At 38.4% G+C, this 20020-nt stretch overlaps 1 protein-coding gene across 4 annotated transcripts in view; it reads left to right on the forward strand.

Moving 5' to 3' along the window:
- Positions 1-20020, forward strand: part of cnot2 (CCR4-NOT transcription complex, subunit 2) — a 72346-nt gene that overhangs the window by 10280 nt on the left and 42046 nt on the right. Inside the window, exon 2 of one of the 4 annotated variants that reach the window (XM_042335190.1) lies at positions 14168-14326. The exons of 2 other annotated variants lie outside the window; for them this stretch is intronic. The gene's annotated coding sequence lies outside the window, so the exon portion shown is untranslated. Of the gene's footprint in view, positions 1-9281; positions 9315-14167; positions 14327-20020 lie in introns of those variants that run through there. One more of the 4 variants, XM_007903750.2, reaches the window with a different exon arrangement.

Here is a 20020-nt window from a genome sequence, read left to right on the forward strand (position 1 = left end):
TGTACTGGAATAAATCTAAGGATGTTCAAAGAACAAAAGCAGTGAGTCTCAAAACCAACTATGAGTCTCTGATAAAAAGATTTGGATTCAACTATTCTGGTAGGAAGTGTATGTATATCCTTTATGCTTGTAAAGGTGCTAACTGAAATTAATTTGGTAACCTCAAATGAATTCTTAGCAATGTGAATTGCACAGAATCCATAATTTGAGTTTAATTGGTAGAAACTTCATTTCTGTTGAGGGAGGCAACAAGGATAGCTGGTGTGGGAAACCTTAATTGGCACAGTAGGGTTTGAGCTGAATTGCCTTTCACACATTATTGTTTCACGTTCTGCAGGAGGAGCCAACAAAGAGAAGCCACTGTAAGATGTACGTAATTCTGAAAAACGCTCATCTGATTCTCACTTTCTACACCATATAAGAGGACACCATTCAAAGGGGGTGTGCTCTGATGTCTTTTCTCTCTTGTTAGTCATTCAACTCCCCTGTTAGTTGATATCTGTGTTCCTTTGTACTTCCTACTCAAGACAAACATTGCTTAGTCAGTGCTTCATGCTCTTAATTCTTCAATCAAGATGCCTTCTGCATTAATATCTTGCACAAAATATTATTGGGGCTTCACAATGGTAGGTGGCCACTGTTGGTGCTGGCAGTGATTTCTGTTAAAATTTGAAGGATAGTTAACAATGAAGGGCAGCTTGCCAGGTTTGAATAATAACAATATGGGCAATAGATGAATATTCTCAATTTTGGCTTGATTACATTTTTGAGAACATTGCTGCAGGCGATGAACTGGATAGTTTGAGGTGAATTTTATGTCGCAACTGAGTTTGATGAACCAGTTGACTGAATAATAATAATCCTTACATTTGATATAGCGCTTTTCACATCTTGTAGACGTCTCAAATGATCTTTTCTTGTCTATGTATTTTTCCGTTCTTATTGCGGTCTTAACTATTGTCACATTTCATATTGCTTCCTTGGAAGGATTATTATTTTTTTCAGGATTAAATTATATTAGTTCGTTGACCCCTTATATAGAAGTTTTGCTAGAAAATTAGTTATTTTTGGAAGAGCTCTGGTACTGATCCACTGGGATATAAATTTAAAAGCCTTGTAGGTTTAGTGATACCAAAGTTGAACAAATTTATGGAATTCATATGTAAAACTGTTAAACTATAGAGGAAATTTGATTTGTTTCGACCTGGCTTTCAGTCACCGCCCCCACCCCTCTGCATCATCTTCCTACCTTCCTCAGCTCTCTCAACTGCTCCCCCCCCCCCCCCACTCCACCCCACCCCAAGCTCAGGCTCCCAGTCAGCAGGTGAAGTGCCATGATACGATTGCCTAATGGGAAAGTAGCAGTACTGAATATAAATATAAATTGTTGTTGTTGATACTATTCTGATCCCAGAGTCCAGTTCAGGCAATCTGACGGTGAAGATTATATACAATGGAATCCTTGAAAGTTTATAGTATGAGAGGAGACCAATTGGTTAATTGCATCTAATCCATTCATAGCAGCTCTAGAACAAAGTAATATTAACTGATTGCAGTGATACTGATGAGCTTGGCAATATTCCAGACCAACCAAAATAGAGCATGGTATGTAGACTCTGATAGTGTGCAGGTAGTTCACACAAAAGTTTATTTGGTGTATCTTAGGTGAAAAATAAAACCTTGAAGTCAATGGGCTGTTTTATGCTTTTCAGATTGACTTATAACTGGACTGACATCCATTCCCAGTATCTTTCCTATCAGTCACATTTAAAGCCTAATCACGGAGATTATTATTGTTGACTCATCTCCAGGGCTGCCTTGAACGTTTGCCCAGCAGTATCATGAATGAATACATTTTGGTAGAAGTTTTGCAAATGTAATTTGTTTGCAGTAATCGCTATTAATCAGTCATGCCATTCATATATTGCATTTCATTGTTCATCATCTTAATTCAAATAATAAATGCTCTTTGCATAGAGTACATTTTCCATTCTTCCCTATCCTTGTTTACTGATATTATTTACTTGAGGAAAAAATATTGTGAGAGAGGGGAGAAAAGCATTATTTACTTTATTTTCAAGAAGATAATGTTCTTTTGTTGGAAGAATTTCATGTTATAGAGCAAATGCAATCCTGACATAGAGTAAAAATTGCTATAATTTTCATGGTCAGTGCCAATCAAACCTGAATAAATACCATTTAATGTATTTATGCAGTGATTGAGCCTCTTGTTCTTTTAATAGTAATCATTGAAGCGCTCAGGATGCTACCTCACGAGAAGGGAGCTATATAAATGCATGCTGTTGATGTAGTGATGTGCGGAACTTAATTTTGAGCAGTTTCATTTGTTTCTGAGCTGTCACTTTCAACCATCTTCAGACCTGCAAATGTTCAAGGTTTTGAATGTACTTTATAACACTTATTTTTAACATTGACATTTTATACATTCAGAGATTGACTGGAGTAACAACCTCTTCCTCTTGCCAGGAAAATTAAAAATTTCTTAGGTTAGGAAGAACTCATACTTTCTAACAGAGGAGAAAAGAACCTAAGAAAGAAAAAAAATCTCATACCTCAAGTTTTTTTTGTATAAGCAGAGATAATGAGGAAGTGGAAACATTTTTGGGGCGGGGGAAAGGAAGAACAATGTTGTAATATGGTATTTTCCTTTCTATGGTATTCAGTGGAACTGTACGACCCTGTCGCAGTAATTTGGAATAGAGAAGGAATTCAGAGTAATTTTGAAGTATAATAATAATAGTCTGCAACTAGCTGGGGCTGTAACTTGAATTGTTATCCCAAATCTAAGGTCATAAAGTTGAGACTTTCTAACAATTTGTAAGCCTCATTTGACTGCATTTTGGATAATTGCTTCAGAATGTAACCTTGGAATTATACCCAATACAAGAAAATAATAAACTCCATCTAGAACTTGGGGTATTTCAGCTTACATTATGTGATAGTCAATTACATGAAATGCTTAGAAGAGAAATATCAATTGCAGCGATTATTATTATTATAATGATGTGCTCTATTTTAGTTTGCCCAGAGTAGCAAAGTCCTGCAAATCCTCATCCTGAAGAGCATTAGCAATCGGTTTTCAGTGAAGAAACTGCGTTCAGTAACCTTTGAAGTCACGTGTGACAGTTGCTGTATTATACTGTTCGTATCACACTCAAGTTGGCTTTTAAGCCGTAACTGTTAGAAAGAAAGTGAAAAGTTTTGAATGTGGTGCTGATGACTGTGTGGAATAACTTTATTTGCCCTCATATTTCTTTGAACTATTGTGCTTTTTGAGGAATGATTGATCTGCTGGGGCCAGAATGAGTCATGTTTCCTTGTGATTTTGGGATGATGCAATTGGTCTCAACAGACTAGTGTGTTCTTCAAATCTGTAATAGTGAAATTTAAGTTGGAACACACATTGAAAGGTGAAATGGTACACCGTTATTGATAGGTTGTAGTTTTATACTTAATATGTTGTCTTCCAGAACTTTGAAATACGCAAATAACCAAAGCTAGAAATTCTATAACATTTAATTCAGGACAACAGAGCTAACCTAAAAGTTGCCTGAAAGTGAATAACCGCAAAAAAATTTACTCGAGAGTTGTAATGAATTTTAATGCCATTTGCTTGGTTACAACTTTTCTGCATCCCTTGTGACTATTTGTACCTTTGGTATTTTTGCTTTTTTAAATTAAAAAAAATCTTTTATTAAATTTAGCGTTTTTAAAACACGAATTGTTGATTTCATCAAAATGACAGATGTCAGTGCTGTGTAATGATATAATCATTTTTCTGTGTGTAAGACACCAGTTTGCTCAGTAAAGTGAAAGTGTGAACAGTGAAACATTCGTTTTTACCTATCGTTTAACAAAACAATTTATTTGGCTTTCTTAATGTTTTGTGTTTCTAATACAAACTTCAAACAAAATCATCATTGCAGTTAGAACTAATCATTGATGTTTCCATTTATGGTACATTGTAACTTGCACACCCAAGTTTCAAAGGGGTTTCAAAAATAAAATCACCAAACATTTGAAATTAAGTGAATGAAACGATTGTAAATAGCAGCCATTCCTATATTTATTGAGCTGAATAAGGTTAAATGAGTGAATGTCGTGATACATTTGGAATTCTATATTTATCTTAAAATCTGTCTTGTCTCTGATTGTTGTCCCATAGCTTTTGCTTGTGTTGATTCATATCTCCAGTTCATATCTTTGCAAAATGTGTGGAATGTGATATTGCTGCAAAGCATATTGAATGAAAGGAGTTTGATCCCACTGATGCTGTTTGGAACAGACACAGTCAAATGCTGATGTCACTCCAATGTGTTCATTTCTTAGGGAACTGTGATCCCATGCACACAAACATTCAAGAAAAAATATCCTTTTATGGATGGTCTTTTTGTCTTGTCTTACTATACAACTACTTAACTGTGTCACATTACCATCGTAATGATTTTTGCAATATTATGAAGTTGTAGAAATTTTCAAACTAGTATTAGTCCATTCACCATCATCGTTGTGTGTCTCAAGGCCTACTACCTCTTTTATCGTGCTTGTGGTCATCTTTTCCCCTCCCCACTCCAGATCGGGTATCTAGCCAGTACTTTTGAGTAGTTTGAAATGTCCTCCTGATGCGAAAGGTGCTGCTTCAATGTAAACTGTATTGTACTCCATTCAATTAGCTTTCTGATTAACTTGCGTGTTGTTTTCGGATGAGAATATAGTGAACCAGCAATTTGTATGTGTTCCACAGTAATGCGTTAACACTGAATACCTGAGTGCTTGGATTATGGTACGCTTTGTTAATCAAACGTTGTGTAATTAAATAAAAAACCCAGACACTCATTCTTTTTTATTGCAACTATGTTATCTCGTCACCCTAAAATAGGATCCAAATGACTTGAATATTGGCTGAGAAGTGAGACATACTTTAACCAACTGTTTCAGTTTTTGTGGGATCAGTTGTAACAGATTAGTGGAACCATGCTTTAGCTCTGAATTGTTAAACCACAGAAATATAGGAACAGACCCCAGGATAGAAATGTTTCATTTTACACAAAGGAATGCAGCACTCTGATTTAGTTTAGTTTTAAATTTGCTGAGTACAAAATTATTTGCTTTATTTATTTTCAGTTTATGAATGGTGGGCAGTTTTCATTTATTAACTAGGGGATTAGTGGGTGTAGATTTGCACATTGTACATTTGCTTAAGGGATCTCACTTCAATTCTAAACCAGATTGATTGGGTATTCCATTTCCTTGCAGTGAATTTCCTGTTAAAATTAACTCATTCAGGTAACTCTTCATCATTTTCCTTCTCTAATGCAGTGTTTATATTTCATTTCTGCTGATGGACTAATTTGCAGTGGGAGCATTTATGAAAGGTGGAATCCTGAGTGTGTGCAGCTAACATAACAACAACTTGCATTTATATAGCTCCCTTCATGCAGGGCAGTAACCTGCAAAGTATGAATGTAATGTACCATGGTCTTCTGCAGTGGGGATAGGATGGGAAGAGAGGATAGGGGTTGTGCACTTTACTGTGATTGGAGTTGAAATATGTTCAGAGGCAGTGTGGGAGTAAAAGTAATCCTTGCTTTGATGTTGTCAATTTCTCAAAAGGGCTTCACAGGATTTTACTATAAAGTGTGATTGTGTATCTGCAGGCAAACATAGCAACCAATTTGCAAACAGAAATATCCCATAAATAGCGATTAAGCGCATGACCTTTTTATAAAAATAAATCTGTTGGCCAGGACACTGAAAAACTCCCTTTTTTCAAATAGTGACATGAAATATTTAATGCCCATCTGAATAGAGATGAAACCTTGGTTTAATGTCTCATCTGAAAGATGGCATCTCTGACCATGCAGAGCTCATCCAGCACTACATTGGTGTCAGCCCAAATTATAATGTCGAAGCTCTTGATTTGAAGCTTGAACCCACCCTCTCTTCTGATTTAGAGGCAAACGGGGTCTCCAAACATGTCACCTGAAGTGGCTCCAAGGTGACGTGTTTGGCAATGGAAGGTATCAGTCTGGATGCACTTTTACCTCTGGGTTAGAAGGTTGTGCATTCCCTTTTGTTGAAGCTGTGAACTCATCATCTTGGTTGTCATGCAATGCTGGGAAAACACTATATCGTCAAAATTGTCCTTCTGATGAGACATCAAACTGTTCAGGAAAATGTTTAAGATCCTCTGGCACTGTTCAAAAAGAGAAAGGAGTTTCTCCTGGTATACTTACCCCCAGTCCTCTCCATAAAATTGGTCATTCAGATCATGCCTATTTGTGGGACATTGTGGAATGGATATTGGCTGCCATTTTCACCTACAAATACCATCACAATATTTACAGAAAAACTTTGTTTTGAGACATTCTTGATGTTTTACATGCATATCAAGTACAAGAATTATTATTGTTAACCCTTTTGCTACAGCTATGGAAATTGCTTTTGGAAATTGATAAACAGGAAAGATGTAGAGATTCAATGTGGAAGTGAGTACAGTATCTTGATATTTTATGTTTGAAATTTTTTTGTGATCATTAAGATGAGCGCTGTTGAATTTTTATACCAGGGTTAGCTCTATAGTGCACTCTGTTCTACCCAACAAGGTGCTTTAAATCCAATCTTAGAAGAGCATCTCCTCTTGCTCCAGTTAATTTTTCATGACAGTTATCCTCATGGGAGCAAATGTCAGTTTCCTGCAAATTAATGTTTAATTGACAGGAAACTGAATGATCAGTTTTGTACTGTGGACTCGCCCACAAAGAATTAGATTAACACTGTCCAAAATCATTTAGATAACCCACCCCCTTGGTTAGGATACCGTGAAAGAGAAAGGTAGTTTTAATAAGTCTGCGGGAAAGAATTCAGCAGCTTTTAGCTGTGTGTAAATTGCATGTGGAAACCCTTTATGTTCTCAGTATTGAGGATTTCATGAAGCACATGGAAACTGATTTGATTCCAAGACGATCATTTGGTAATGTGACACGCGCTAGCTGTTGCCACGTGCTGAGATGTTTGCAAGAAACATTCTTTGTTTTTACATTTGAATCACTGACTTGATGTGCAAGCTGCCCCACCCACCTAAACCGTTAAAAATTGTCCCATCTGTTTGAAATTATTTGTTAATCCATTTTAAATTTAGCACAGGAATTCTGTTTCTGCTGTCTGAAATACCATTTTAAAATCCTTGAATAGGTACTTTATTTTAATACTACCTTAGGTTGTCATAAAAACCTGCTAGTTTTAAAATTTTTACTCTTAAGACATTCCTGAAACACAAGAATGTATAAGTTTAGAGACACCACAGTTATTCAACCCATAGAAATTGTCTCATTTCTTTGGCCTCTCTGTTGTATCTCCTGATTCTGAGGTTTCTTGCCCCTTTATACCTACTCATTCTTTTCATAGATCCTAGTGTTTTTTTTCTGCAAGGCCCACTATAATTAAATCATTGTATGCTATCCTTAACGTCCAAAAGAAAGAATAGTCAGAGCCCTATGTAAACTGCTTTAAGTAGTTTAACTTTTTGAAAAAATGCTGTTTACTATAAAGATGGTATTGGTGCAGCTAGTTTGTGATTTGTATTGGCACAAAATAGTAAGATTCTTCCTTCAGGTGAAGGTCTTCCATTATTCATGTATTTTTTCACTTTAGAGTTCTTTTCTTGTATCTAAAAAAAACTTGCATTTGATCTAGCATTTTTCATACCAGGAGGATGTCTCAAAAAGTGTTTCCAGGGCTTTACTGTAAAGTGTAGTGACTGTATTTTGCAAATGTGGCAGCCAATTTGTACACAGCAGTGTCCCCAAATTTCCCAATGAATTGAATGACCAATTTTGTCTGTGGGGCTATTGGCGGCAATACCGGTAGAAAATCCCTTATCGTTTTCGAATAGTGCCATGGGATCCTTAACATTCACCTGAACAGGCAGATGGGGCCTCAGTTTAGCATCTCATCCAAAGGATGGCATCTCCAACAACACAACACCCATCCAGCACTGCGATGGGGCATCAACATAAACTGTGAGTTTCAAATTCCTTGAGACTTGAATCCGCAGCCACCTGACTTAGAAGCGAGAAGCAGAACTGACTGAGTTGGACTAACACCTAAACATTGAAGTAAATGAACAAAAGTACTTGCGCATCACTATTATTCTGTGAGGTTTATGTAAGCTTCTATATGCTCTTGCACTGAAAATAACTGGAGTCAGAAGTTCTTGATGTGTTTTGCGTAGTCAGCTTGTACATGCTGCATGAACCTAGCTGCTCACCAGATGTGTACAGTGCAAAATGTGTGAGTTATTTACTAAGCTGACTTCATATTATTAATCAAGTTTTCCATGTTGGGAATGCTACTAGTGGAGTCCTGCACGTAGTGGTTAGCGCACTTGCCTTGCAAACGAGAGGACCTTGATTTGATTGCCGGGTGGGGTGAATCTTTAGACAAGTTTCCTTACTCTACACGCCTCTGTTTACCCAACAGTAAATAGGAACCCAGTTGTTAGTCGATTCAGATCGCTTTCCGGGGTAATAATCCTTTCCAAATAAAAAAAATTGATCACACAGTCCACAATTGTTGTGTCCAATTGGCATTTTGCCCACAAAATACAGTCAATCTGCTTTACAATATACTCAGTGAAACGCTTCGAGATATCTCAACAGTGTGATAAGGCGCTGTATCACATGCAAGGATTGTTATTATTTTATTTGCAGAGACTGGACAAAATGTCAAATTACAGCCCTGAGAGGTTTGTCATATCTGGACCTAGGAGCTAGGATCAATGCCAACACAGTGTTCTTGTTTAGATGTCCTTGGCTTTGACGCACAGGGAGGTCCCAGAACATTCAGATAAAGGAACCTAAACTGCCTTCAGATATTGAAGCTGCTCTTTGGGGAGTAGGTCAAGGATACCCCTGTTAATTGCAAAGAAACTTAGAGCAGTCTGCATCTGAGGGCCTCGCTTGAAGAACATTCCCTGGAAAATCTGTTTAACTTATTAAGGTCGTTGAACCAAAATCACAAACAATGCATTGGAGTTGGAGAGTGTCAGCTATTATGGCACTGACATTTGCTCATATTGTATTGTAGCTGGTGAGGTGCCTCGCATGAGGACCTGGATTAAGCAGCTTGTGCTGAGTAAGCCTAGTACAAGACATTGGACTTGGACCTCAAGAACATCAAGGTGGCTTGTACCTCACAAGCTGTCCTGTAAAGTCCACCCGCCACGCTAAAGGCAGATGCCTGACAGATAGCTGATGAGGAAACTCTGAGGCCTGGGGCGACAGCTGTGGAAGGTATTACCTGGAATTCGAGTTTGTGAACACACGTTCGTCCGTCCAGCGCTGTGGAATCCACCTTGATAAGCTGCAGAGAGGGAAGCAGCTGCTGCTTAAATTCCACACCTCCAATTGGTTGAATCTTCGCTCAGTGGGAAGGGATTTGGTGGCAATATTCTCATGCATTCCATGCTGGGCTGAGTTGCCCACCAGGAAGCTCGCAGGGAGTTCCTTGTACCTACCGTCCATCTAGAGAGGGCTCAAATTCGCTCTAGTCAGATGTCGAATGACCAATTAGTGACTATCCTCCTGGGGCGGGGGGGAGATAAGCAGGGTCTCCTTGGAGCTAAACATGGAATGTTGGGATAGAGCAAACCCTCTGTGGCAATCTCGGTAGTCCGGTTCCTGAGCCAGGCGGGTCTGCAGTATTCCAGGGCATTGCTAATGACAGCACAGCCGGCCTGGCTCATCGGCAGGACCTGGAAGGGCAGATCAGTCACTGGGGGCAGGGAGTCATCGCACTCAGCTCCTGTTAACCCAGCAAACCAAAGCCCTAACGGATAGGGTGGTTCTAGCTGGACAAGAAGTGGGAAAGCTTGCAAGATCAATGGCAAGCCATACCATTTTAGCTGGTTAGACTTTGTACCTATGGTGAGCAATCTGTTTTCTTCAGAAATCATAGTTCATTTCTCCTCATGGTATTACATTTCATAGAATGGGGCCCTACATCAGAGGAAACTAAGGTAGTTCAAACCATGTATTACCTCTGAGCTGGCCTACTTTAAAATGAGACAAGATAATGGCTGTAGTTCTGTTGGAAAAGCCTTTAATCTTGCTGAAGGATCTGTCCCAATCAGCTGAGCACTGAATACAGTACCACAGCACATGCCACTTAACCCTCTATTGCTTTGTGCTGCAACAGATACAGTATATCACTTGCTGCAGTGCAGAGGTTTCTTTTGGTCAACATAGGCGAGGTCTATTCAAAGAATAGTGGTCTATTCGAAGAATTCAACTTGCTTGAAAACTTATTAATATGGAACAATGTGTTTTAAGATACTGCTTTGAGAGTTCTGATTAGTGCAAGTATTTATCTAATCTGATAATTTCCTTTATGAAAGACCTACTCATGATTTGCAGCTTTTCCTACTTCTGTCACTGCCCTGGTAGCTTGTTTGGTTACTGTTGTCTATTTGCAAATTATAGAACCCCAGTGATATTTTAGTAAAATATGATGTTTAAATGTATTGAGGTACATGAGGTCTTTGAATCTTATCTGTGAAAATTAACCATTCATAAAATACTTTAGGGCTTTAAATTAGCCCATGGCACGATTTTTTTGACAACCGTTAGACCATCTTCACATTGTGTTACTGTGTACTATTTGGAATATGTTTAGATGCTCTTGGGGTGATATTTTTTTTAAAAAACTTCAGATTGCACTGGGGTTGTTTATAGCAACCCCCACGCTTCTCAAGTATTGGCATGTTGAGGGCAATGTCTCGTCTTAAGACAGCTGTCAGGGGAAGCCCTGGGATTGCTCTTCTTTAGGGAATACTCTTCCCCCACCCCCCCCCACTCTATTTTATTATTTTATTTTAATGAGGGGTACTGGTTTAGGATGGGTCTTTTCTTGAATCATTTAATAGAAATATGCAAGGATTTTTCTAGGGCTGGGGAAAGATGGACCGGGTGATATGAAAGCTTGAGTGTTGAAGTGTATCTTCTCGAACATTACAGCTGTGTTTTTCTCCCCTTCCCCCCAACACTCATTGCTGCGCTATTGGTAAGGCGCATTCAACGCTAGACAAATGAATATGTTTAAAATGAAAATTGGGTTTAGTTTTGAAGAGCAATTGCTTGCCTTTGTAAAATCAAATACTATTTTGTCTCCTTTCTGATTGATATTCAAGATAAAGGCATTTCTCCCAATGTTCTGGCCAAAAAAATCATACAACTTAATGGTCTTTCATCTCATGGCTGTTTGTGGGACATAACTATTTGTGGGACTTTACTGTGCTCAAAATGGCTGCTGTGTTTGATGACAAAAGTGCTTAATACATATGGCAGTAATTGCTGTGAAGAGTTTTGAGAGATTAATCAACATTGTAAGCGCTATAAAAATGTAAGATCTTTCTCATGTTTTTGGTGGTGGTTCGTATGTGGGCTTTAGTTTCAGTTGATTTAGCGACAGCAATAAAGCTTATAGAAATCTTAGCCTTTTTTAATTTAGTTAACAAAGATCACCAACTTTTGATTATGATCACAGATAGTTAATTTCACAATGTTGTTTTTGAATATAATTATAATTGTTCCAAATTTGAATCGGAGAATAGCAGGTTAAGGAATACTTTAGAAAATTTTAAAATGATGAATGGTATTTTTGTTTGGTAAAATTATGTTTTGATGTGATATTACCATCTATTGTCCAACTAAATGGTTCCTTTTTTTAAAAAAAAGAGAACTGAATTGGGGAAGCCTTAAATGCTTTGATCATTGTATGACTCTGCAAATGAACTATCTTCTGTTGTAAATGAGGCTGCCCCCTTGACTGCACCCAAGCTGTGCTCATTTTTGAGCTATGTGTGCTCTCGGATCTAAATCCTCTCATGGCAAGTTCTTCACAATGTATTAAAATCGGAAGAAAATATCTTTCCAGCTAAGATTACATGATTTGGATACAAAAACTAATCACGTACCTAATTGGTCTTTCTGTGTAAAGTAAACTCTTTAGTCAGAATTTCAGCTTGTGGTGCATTTCTGATGCATAATAAAAGTTTTAAATGTTCTTAAACAATCTTTATTTTCAATATGTCGAGATGGTGTAATGCTTTCAGTTGCATATAAATTTGCCATTTATGTTGGCTTAGGTATAGTACACTGGAAATAGTTTTATGTTTTCATTCATGTCAGTCAATCAAGTTATAAACTCAATTTGCAAATCAATCTGCAAATACCATTTGGTACCTTTATGTCTTTAAAATGCCATTCAGGTGACTGGTACAATGCACTGGCTGATGTTGAAGTGCCCTTCCCCAATTGTACAATAATTTGCGTGAAAGTGGGAGGAAAAGTTGGGGAAGCAGGATGGGCAACAGCAAGGAGCATGGAAACACAGGTACAAATAAAACTAGCAGAAAATGCATAGAAAAGTCATTGGCACTTGAATTGGAAAGATAGCCTAATGTTTTGGGTGTGACCTTTCATCAAAGTTATTATGTTAAGTTGGAAAAATAGTTTTTCTAGGTCTGGCTAAGACAAGTTTGGACATGCCCAAGAAACACAGGGGAAGGGAGAACATTATTAAGAAGTCATAGTCATACAAAGACTAGCACAAAGGGACAAATTGGTGGGTCAGGAAGAGTGTTTGAGGTGTTGGAAAAAGATATAAATGCTGTACATAGGAGGAAAATCGGGTAGATTTCTAAGGTCTAAAGTTGTCAACATTATATTGCCATGCCAAAGCATGGCCAGGCTGAAGAAATGCTGCTTATGAAATGAAAAGGGAGTTGAAAGTGGTGAACTGCAGGCAAATGCAGATCTTGCAGGCCAAATGGAAATGCTTTGTAAAAACCATCACCGAATTTGTATTTGGCATCATTAAGATAAAGAGAAAAAAAAATTAGAGGAGACACTTCCAATTTGATATCTTGCATTGAAAATGTATGTGAAGTCGAGAGAGCAATGTAAAAAGATTAAAGGTGTAGGTGCTGCACCTGGTGTACCTTCGGGAGAAAGTGTCAGAGCAAGAGTGAGGAAGTCCATCTGAAAAGCAGAAAGGGATAGATGTATTTGCTGGGATCACGTTGAGATGCTGAATATGAAGTTGTGGAGGCTCTGGGATAGAGGGAGACTATTTTTAATGTGAGAGGGGAGGGGAATTGGGACACATGCAAACCAGATGAAAGAAAACTTAAGAGGAAAAAGTAAGCGATCTCACAAGCTCCAGTGCAGAAAATGGAATTTTTAGAACCAATATTGAGACAAATAGAATGGGAGTCTTTGCAGGTAGAAGTTCCTTGTGACCATCTTAGGACTATGGTGATAATGAATAACTAACATAATCCTTGCCTGCTTTGTGCAGCAAAAATGGGCTGATAGTTACTGTTAGCTTTAAGTATTTGTAATCATTTTTGTGGTTTGATTATATAGGACAATGAGATCTTTGAAAATGTCTCACTGATGATCTTGTTTTGAATATTTTGACAAACATTGGGCTGTGCCCTTTCTTGGACTTAAAAATTGTTGAATCCTGATGTTTGTTGTTATAGTGAAATTATTTGTGCGGCCTGGAATTCACGACTGTAAACCTTACTCTTCGATCGTGCTTATAGTTGCCTCCTCTCCTCCCCCCCCACCCCACCCCCAGCCTGAGGTCAGGCTCCACCACTGTTAAGCACTCCGAGACCCTGCCCTGTGTGAAGGGTGCTATATAAATGCAAGTTATTTCTGTTGCTGGAATTTATCATTCTGAGCCTGAGCCAATTTTGTTTAATTAATATAATAACTTGTGGGAAAGTACAATAATTTGAGTGAAATTAGAAACAGCTTGATATACAATATTAAATGAAAGTCACACAAAATGCGACAAAAATTATTTGATGTAATAGCCAGCAAATTATATCTTATAGCGCCTTCCATGTCAGGAGGACATCCCAAGGCGCTGAGTATAAGTGTTGAATGGTTTTGTACCATTTTTCATTCTGTCTTTTTGACGTATATTTTTAGTGCAGTATTTGCCATTTTACATGAAATGAGGAATGTGTTGTGAAGTGCGCGCAATGCAATCGCCATCCTCGCAGGGTTAGCCGCTTGACACTGACATGGTACATTATGTGAAATGTGATTTGCTCCTCTCTTTATTCTCGCAGGGCCAGCAATCTAGTGACAGTAGCAGAAGGATGTGTGGAGCTAACATTTCCGTTTTCTCTGTGAAGATTGTTTGTTAAGCCGTTATATTTCCAAAAGCACGAATATGTTTTTTCATGTATGTGCAGAAATGAGTTTAACCATAAAAGAAGCAAGCCCAGGTTAGTGGTGGAAATTACTAATGTAGCGATTCTACCACTAACAATGAGTCAGGTAGGGTTTCCGTTTTTCAGTGTTTATTTTGTTTTCTTGTGCAACGTTTTAGCATTTTACAATGGAAACTCACTATTAAGAACAGTTAGATTGACCAGAATGATACCAGGGCTTAAAGGGTTAAATTACAAGGACAGGTTGCACAAACTTGGTCTGTGTTCCCTTGAGTTTAGATGGTTGAGGGGTGATCTAATTGAGGTTTTTAAAATAATAAAAGGATTCGACTGGGTAGCTACAGAGAAACTATTTCCTTGGTAGGGGAATCTAGAACAAGGGGGCATAGTCTTAAAATTCAAGCGAGGCCATTTAGCAGTGAAATCAGCAGCATTGTTTCACACAAAGGGTTGTGGAAATCTGCTTCTCTCTCCCAAAAGGCTGTTGATACTGGATCCATTCAAATTTCCAAGATTAAGATTGATAGATTTCTGTCAGATAAAGGTATACCAAGGGATTTGGGGCAAGGGCGGGTAATTGGAGTTGAAGTTCAGATCAGCCATGATCTTATAGGATGGGGGAACAGGCTCAAGGGGTTGAGTGGCCTATGTTCCTTTTCCTGTGTTAGTAGATTGGATGATTTTTACCCATATTTGTGCTGACATTTGTGAGTATAGTATTATCAATTTCAAATAGGGCAAAAAATGCATACTGTTGCATTCAAATGACCTGAATTATGCTCAGTCCTGAGGTGCCCACAAAGCTGATGTTTCACTGAATAGGATTTTTAATGTTTTTTAAATAAATAAAAATTGGAGGCCAGTGAGCGGAAGTATTGAATACACGATTAAGCTGAGAAAGGAATTGTAAATACCTTCTTTCTAATGTGTTCACTGGGGAAAGGCAGCATTTTGTTAAAAAAATCAAAAAAGTCTAGCTAAATGTGAGAATTATGTACCATGCTCCCCCCTTCTCCCCCCCCCCCCCCCAAACACACACACACAGAGTTTCTCTTGGCAATGTTTTGTTGAGTTTAAACAAAATTCAGAAACTCTAGTCATAAAGGTACTGAGGCCTCTTTGCTCTCATGTTGCGGAAAACTATTCATAATTGTCACTGAAGGACAATTCCCAATTTCTTTTCTGACAGTATTTCTCTATACTCCATTTTGAAAAGTATCCTTTCTTAAATCCCGTATTCCTTTTATTCATGCAGGAATCTATTCTATTGTTTGTATGGAAGTGTGTGGTTTTGTAGCCTGTGCAGTAAATGTTCCAAATGCTAACCTATTAGGTCATCTAAATGGAAATCCTAACCGTCCAAGCATGAACTCGTAAACACAGCTTCAAACTGACATGAACAATTTTCAATATAAAGTGCTTTATGTTTGAGGATTTTAGGATATAAAATATGATTTTACTGTGAAACACATTCAATTATTCTGCTCCTTTCTGAAACCTTGCCATTCTTTGCTCAGTCCATATGAATGGATTCATGTTCACTAGGCTGTTTTTAACTCACTTTTGCTTGATTGGTCTCCAATAGCTTTGCATTGGGAACCATTGAAAACTAGCGGAGCCTCACTTCATAGCTTGGATTCCGTCTGAAGAAGTTGTGGGTGTGAATGTAGAAATTAGTTACTTTTATAGAGATGAAGCATGAAAGCTTACAGGCACTTTCGTTTAATCTTTGTTGTCCACTGGAAGGCTTTTTAGTCTTTGATTGCAAGACCATTTTCTCTTGAAATTTTCAGAATAGTGGAAAATTCTTAAATTGGTTTTAATTTGGTAATAGGATTTTGGAGTTCTTAAAGAGGCTTCCAAATTAAGACCGGATTTCACATTGTCTCACATTCTGTATAATAAATGTTATCACACAAAATGGTTTTACAAGGTAAGACTTGGTGGAATTAGGCCTCTTATTTATTTTCTCACTCACAGAAAATAATTCTGAAACTGCAGTGGCATCTTGTAGTGGACAGACTTGATCGCCACTAGGTTAATGTCATAGTGACATAGTGTCATCATAGTGACTAACGGAAAAGGATTCATGTCAACCGAGAATTGGTTTCTTCGGGAAATGATGGCTAGCAGAAAATGGTGATATTTTGCTTTCTAGTAGATAATACCATCTAATGAGGATGAGAATTGTATTTAGTATTTCACAAGTAGATATTCAAATATCTGAAGTTACATTCTAATTTTACATTTTATTTACTATGTAACATGCTTTACATGACTCGCTTTGACAGCACATTTGCTAATAGGTCTTCCTCGTCTCTTTGAATCTGTTTGTATTGTGCCTGGGATTCTTTATGTGAAGAAATAAAAATGTGTTTACTGAGATTACAAAATAATCGCTAACTGGCAGGCGCCAGTGACAAACTTTTTAAATTAAACAAAGCTGTATTTGCCAAATACAAAAACTTTGAGCTTTATAAAGGGGACATTTATGGTAATTTTATTGGTCTACTGTAATTTCTGATATAAGTATCACTTCTGTGACTGTGTGGGCTGGTGATGTCATCGAGACTGCAAAATGCTTGTTAATTTGTTTGCAAGCATGGTGCACCTGCATCCTCTAACTCAGAGCTACAGTGTATTGGAATTGCAGTGTTTTTGAACAGCATTGTTGTGTGATATCCTTGTGTAAAGCACTACTATATTAGTCAGAGAAGACAATTTTATTTCCCACCTAACATTGTTTGGATTTTCCTTTTTTCTTTCTCTGTCACATTCCTGACATGTTCCTTTCTCTTTTCATCTCTCTTAACCTCAAGTTAATTGAAGCCTTTTGCTTTTCCTTGGATCGCTTTAATGTTACAGAATTATGTAGCGATCTACAACTAGTAATTTACAACTATTTCTGTCAATTCATGAGGAAGACCTGCATTAAATAAAATAAAGAATAAGACTGCCCTTATGAAGTTCCTATTGTTGCTGCATTTTCACCCTCACAGCATGACCTAGTTTCCTTGCTCATCCCAAGTACAGTGTAAAAATGGAGACTTTTTCTGTGTTCTTATTATACTGCATCCTGAGTAACCTAGTCTTTGTGTGTAGGCCACTCCTTTAAAAAAAGAACTGATACCTGCATATGGCCTCATGGAGATTTGAGTTTGGTTTTCTTTTCAATCAATCTGCTGTAATGCTGCTCCTTTTCCGGACTTCTGTTTCATAGACTGCAATTTATCTCTGGTCCAGCTTGTGTAGAAATGATGGTACACTTGTTGAAGGGAACAAACTGTAAATCTTAAATATGAAATACTTGGAAGATGTATTGTGCCATCTTTATGTCCAGGAAGAATTTTATTTGTTCTGCCATATAATGGTTTGCTTTTAGTGGTCTGCCCAGAGGTTGCTGAACCTTGTTATGGCCTCTGATGGACAGGCTTTGTTCTCAAGGAGTTCAGCAGAAAGTCCTCTACTGGTTTCTTTTAGTTTGTCCAGTGCCGTTCTGTAGATTCTATCAGCTTATTTTGTTTTTGTATTAAACAAATGGATGTCAGCCCGTTCAATTGGTAGCACTCTTGCCTCGGAGTCGGACGGCTGTGGGTTCAAGCCTCATGTTGGTACTTGAGCTCACAGTCGAGACTGACACTTCAGTACAGTGCTGCTGGTGGATACATTGTTGGAGATGCTGTGCTTTGGATGAGGTATTAAACCAAGGTTCTGTCTGCCTATTCAGGTTGTCATTAAAAATCCCATGACATTACAACAACAACTTGCATTTATATAGCCCCCTTTGCGTGGGGTAGCATCACAGAGTGCTTGACATTGGGCGGGGTCTGATGCTGAGCCAAGGGAGAGCGAAGGGTGAAGATGACCGTAAGGAAGGCCTTTAGTCAGGATTTGAAAGTGGGAAGGAGGGAGCAAGGCGGAGGGATTGAGGGAGGGATTTCCAGAGTTTCGAGGCGTAGTGGCTGAATGCACGGCCACCGAATGGGGGTGAGGGACAAACAGGAAATTAGAGCCAGGTGAGCGGACCCAGCGGATGGTGGAATGGGGGGGATAAGTGGACGGATAGGTAAGGAGATGTGAGGACATGAAGGGATTTGAAAATGAGTAAGAGGATCCTGAAATCAATCTGTTCTGTAATTGGGAACCAGTGAAGCCTGAGAAGGACTGGTGTGATGGGGGTATGGAGTTTTGTGCGGGTGAGTATCTGCATTCAAAAAGAGAAGGGAGTTTGTCCCAGCGTCTCGGCCAACAAACCCTCAAATAAAGTCATTCACTTCATGGCTGTTTGTAGGACATTGCTATGTGCTAATTGGCTACCATGTTCACCCAGGTAAATACACAGTGACTTTCCTGTGAAGCACTCAGTGACACTCACCTGACATGACTGACATGAAAGTTGCTGTTTCAAAGTCCAAGGACTATAGAAAGCATGATTGTCGCTACATGCTTTCACTTTTACATTTCCGTGTTGTTTAGTAGAGCGATAAGCTACAAATCCCTCCTTGGCTTTGCCCTCCTGGAACCCTATCAGCAATCACCGTCAGGCTTCATGTCCCAGTTAACAGTGCTCTGGAGTACTGCGGAACTACCTGGCTCAGGAACCATCGTGCCATAGAGGGTTGACTAGATTCTGACATTGCCAAGTTCCAAGGAGACCCCACTTATTCCCTCCCCCATTAATCGCCACTCAATGGTCATCTGACCCTGAAAATATCTGATCAGAAAAGAGAGTTTTTCATGTTCTTAAGCCTGTTTGGAGTCCTGTAGCTCAGCGGTTAGAGCAATTGCCTCGCAAGCAAGAGACCTGGGTTCAGTTCCGGTCAGGGTGAAGCCTTGGGCAAGTTTCCTTACTCCACATGCCTGATAATAATCCCTCAAGAAAAAAAATAAGTTGGGTCACTTCAGTCCATGACTGTTTGTGGGACACTGCTGTGCATAATTGGCTGCTGCATTTCGCCGACAAATATACAGTCAATTCACTTTATTCTGTGAAGCACTTTGAGACGTCTAGAAGACGTGAAAAGTGCTATATCAAATGCAAGGATTATTATTATTATTTCCAATGATTTATCCAGGTAGATTCCACTGTCTTGTTTAGATGGATTATCCACAGTCTTGTTTTTGCTACACTGTTTTTATTGTACATCCTATGGATTGCTAGTGTGAATCCTTTTTTTAAGATCACTGGGCTCCCTGATTTGCACTTTCCAGTTGGCACTATTAAATTCAGATAGTTATGTTCTTTGTTCATTTCTTTTTCCAAGTGAAACTGTGGTTCTCGTTTCAGTTTTATATTGTTGTTTTGCTGCGAGAGAGGCACCTTGTGACTGACAAGTTCTTGCTTGTGGTAGAAGATTCATTTTTTCACTTATTCTGTCAGCTGCAGGTGACTTTGTGGTGTTCCCAGCATCAGAACTTTTTAAAAAAAGTCTTCTTGCCATCTGTTTTGAAGGTATTCACTTATGTTTACAGTATGGTTACACCGACTGGCAATTCTCTTAATACTTCAACTAAGTGGGCACTCTTTATATCTAATAAGTACAGGCAATAAGTTTTAGGCTATTTTATAATGGGTTGGAAGGGAGGGAGTTGAGGGCTTGAATGCCAAACAGATCTTGCATTTACCTGAAATGGAGACCTTTATATATTCCAGAAAGCATTTTCGATAGATTTGGAGATGGGAAACTAGGTTGTTTTTCCACCCCATTCTTTTCCACTTATTTTTCCCTCCACCCCATCTCCTTCAAA

This window comes from Callorhinchus milii, unplaced genomic scaffold (assembly GCF_018977255.1).
Source record: "Callorhinchus milii isolate IMCB2004 unplaced genomic scaffold, IMCB_Cmil_1.0 Scaffold5, whole genome shotgun sequence".
Classification (NCBI taxonomy): Eukaryota; Metazoa; Chordata; class Chondrichthyes; order Chimaeriformes; family Callorhinchidae; genus Callorhinchus; species Callorhinchus milii.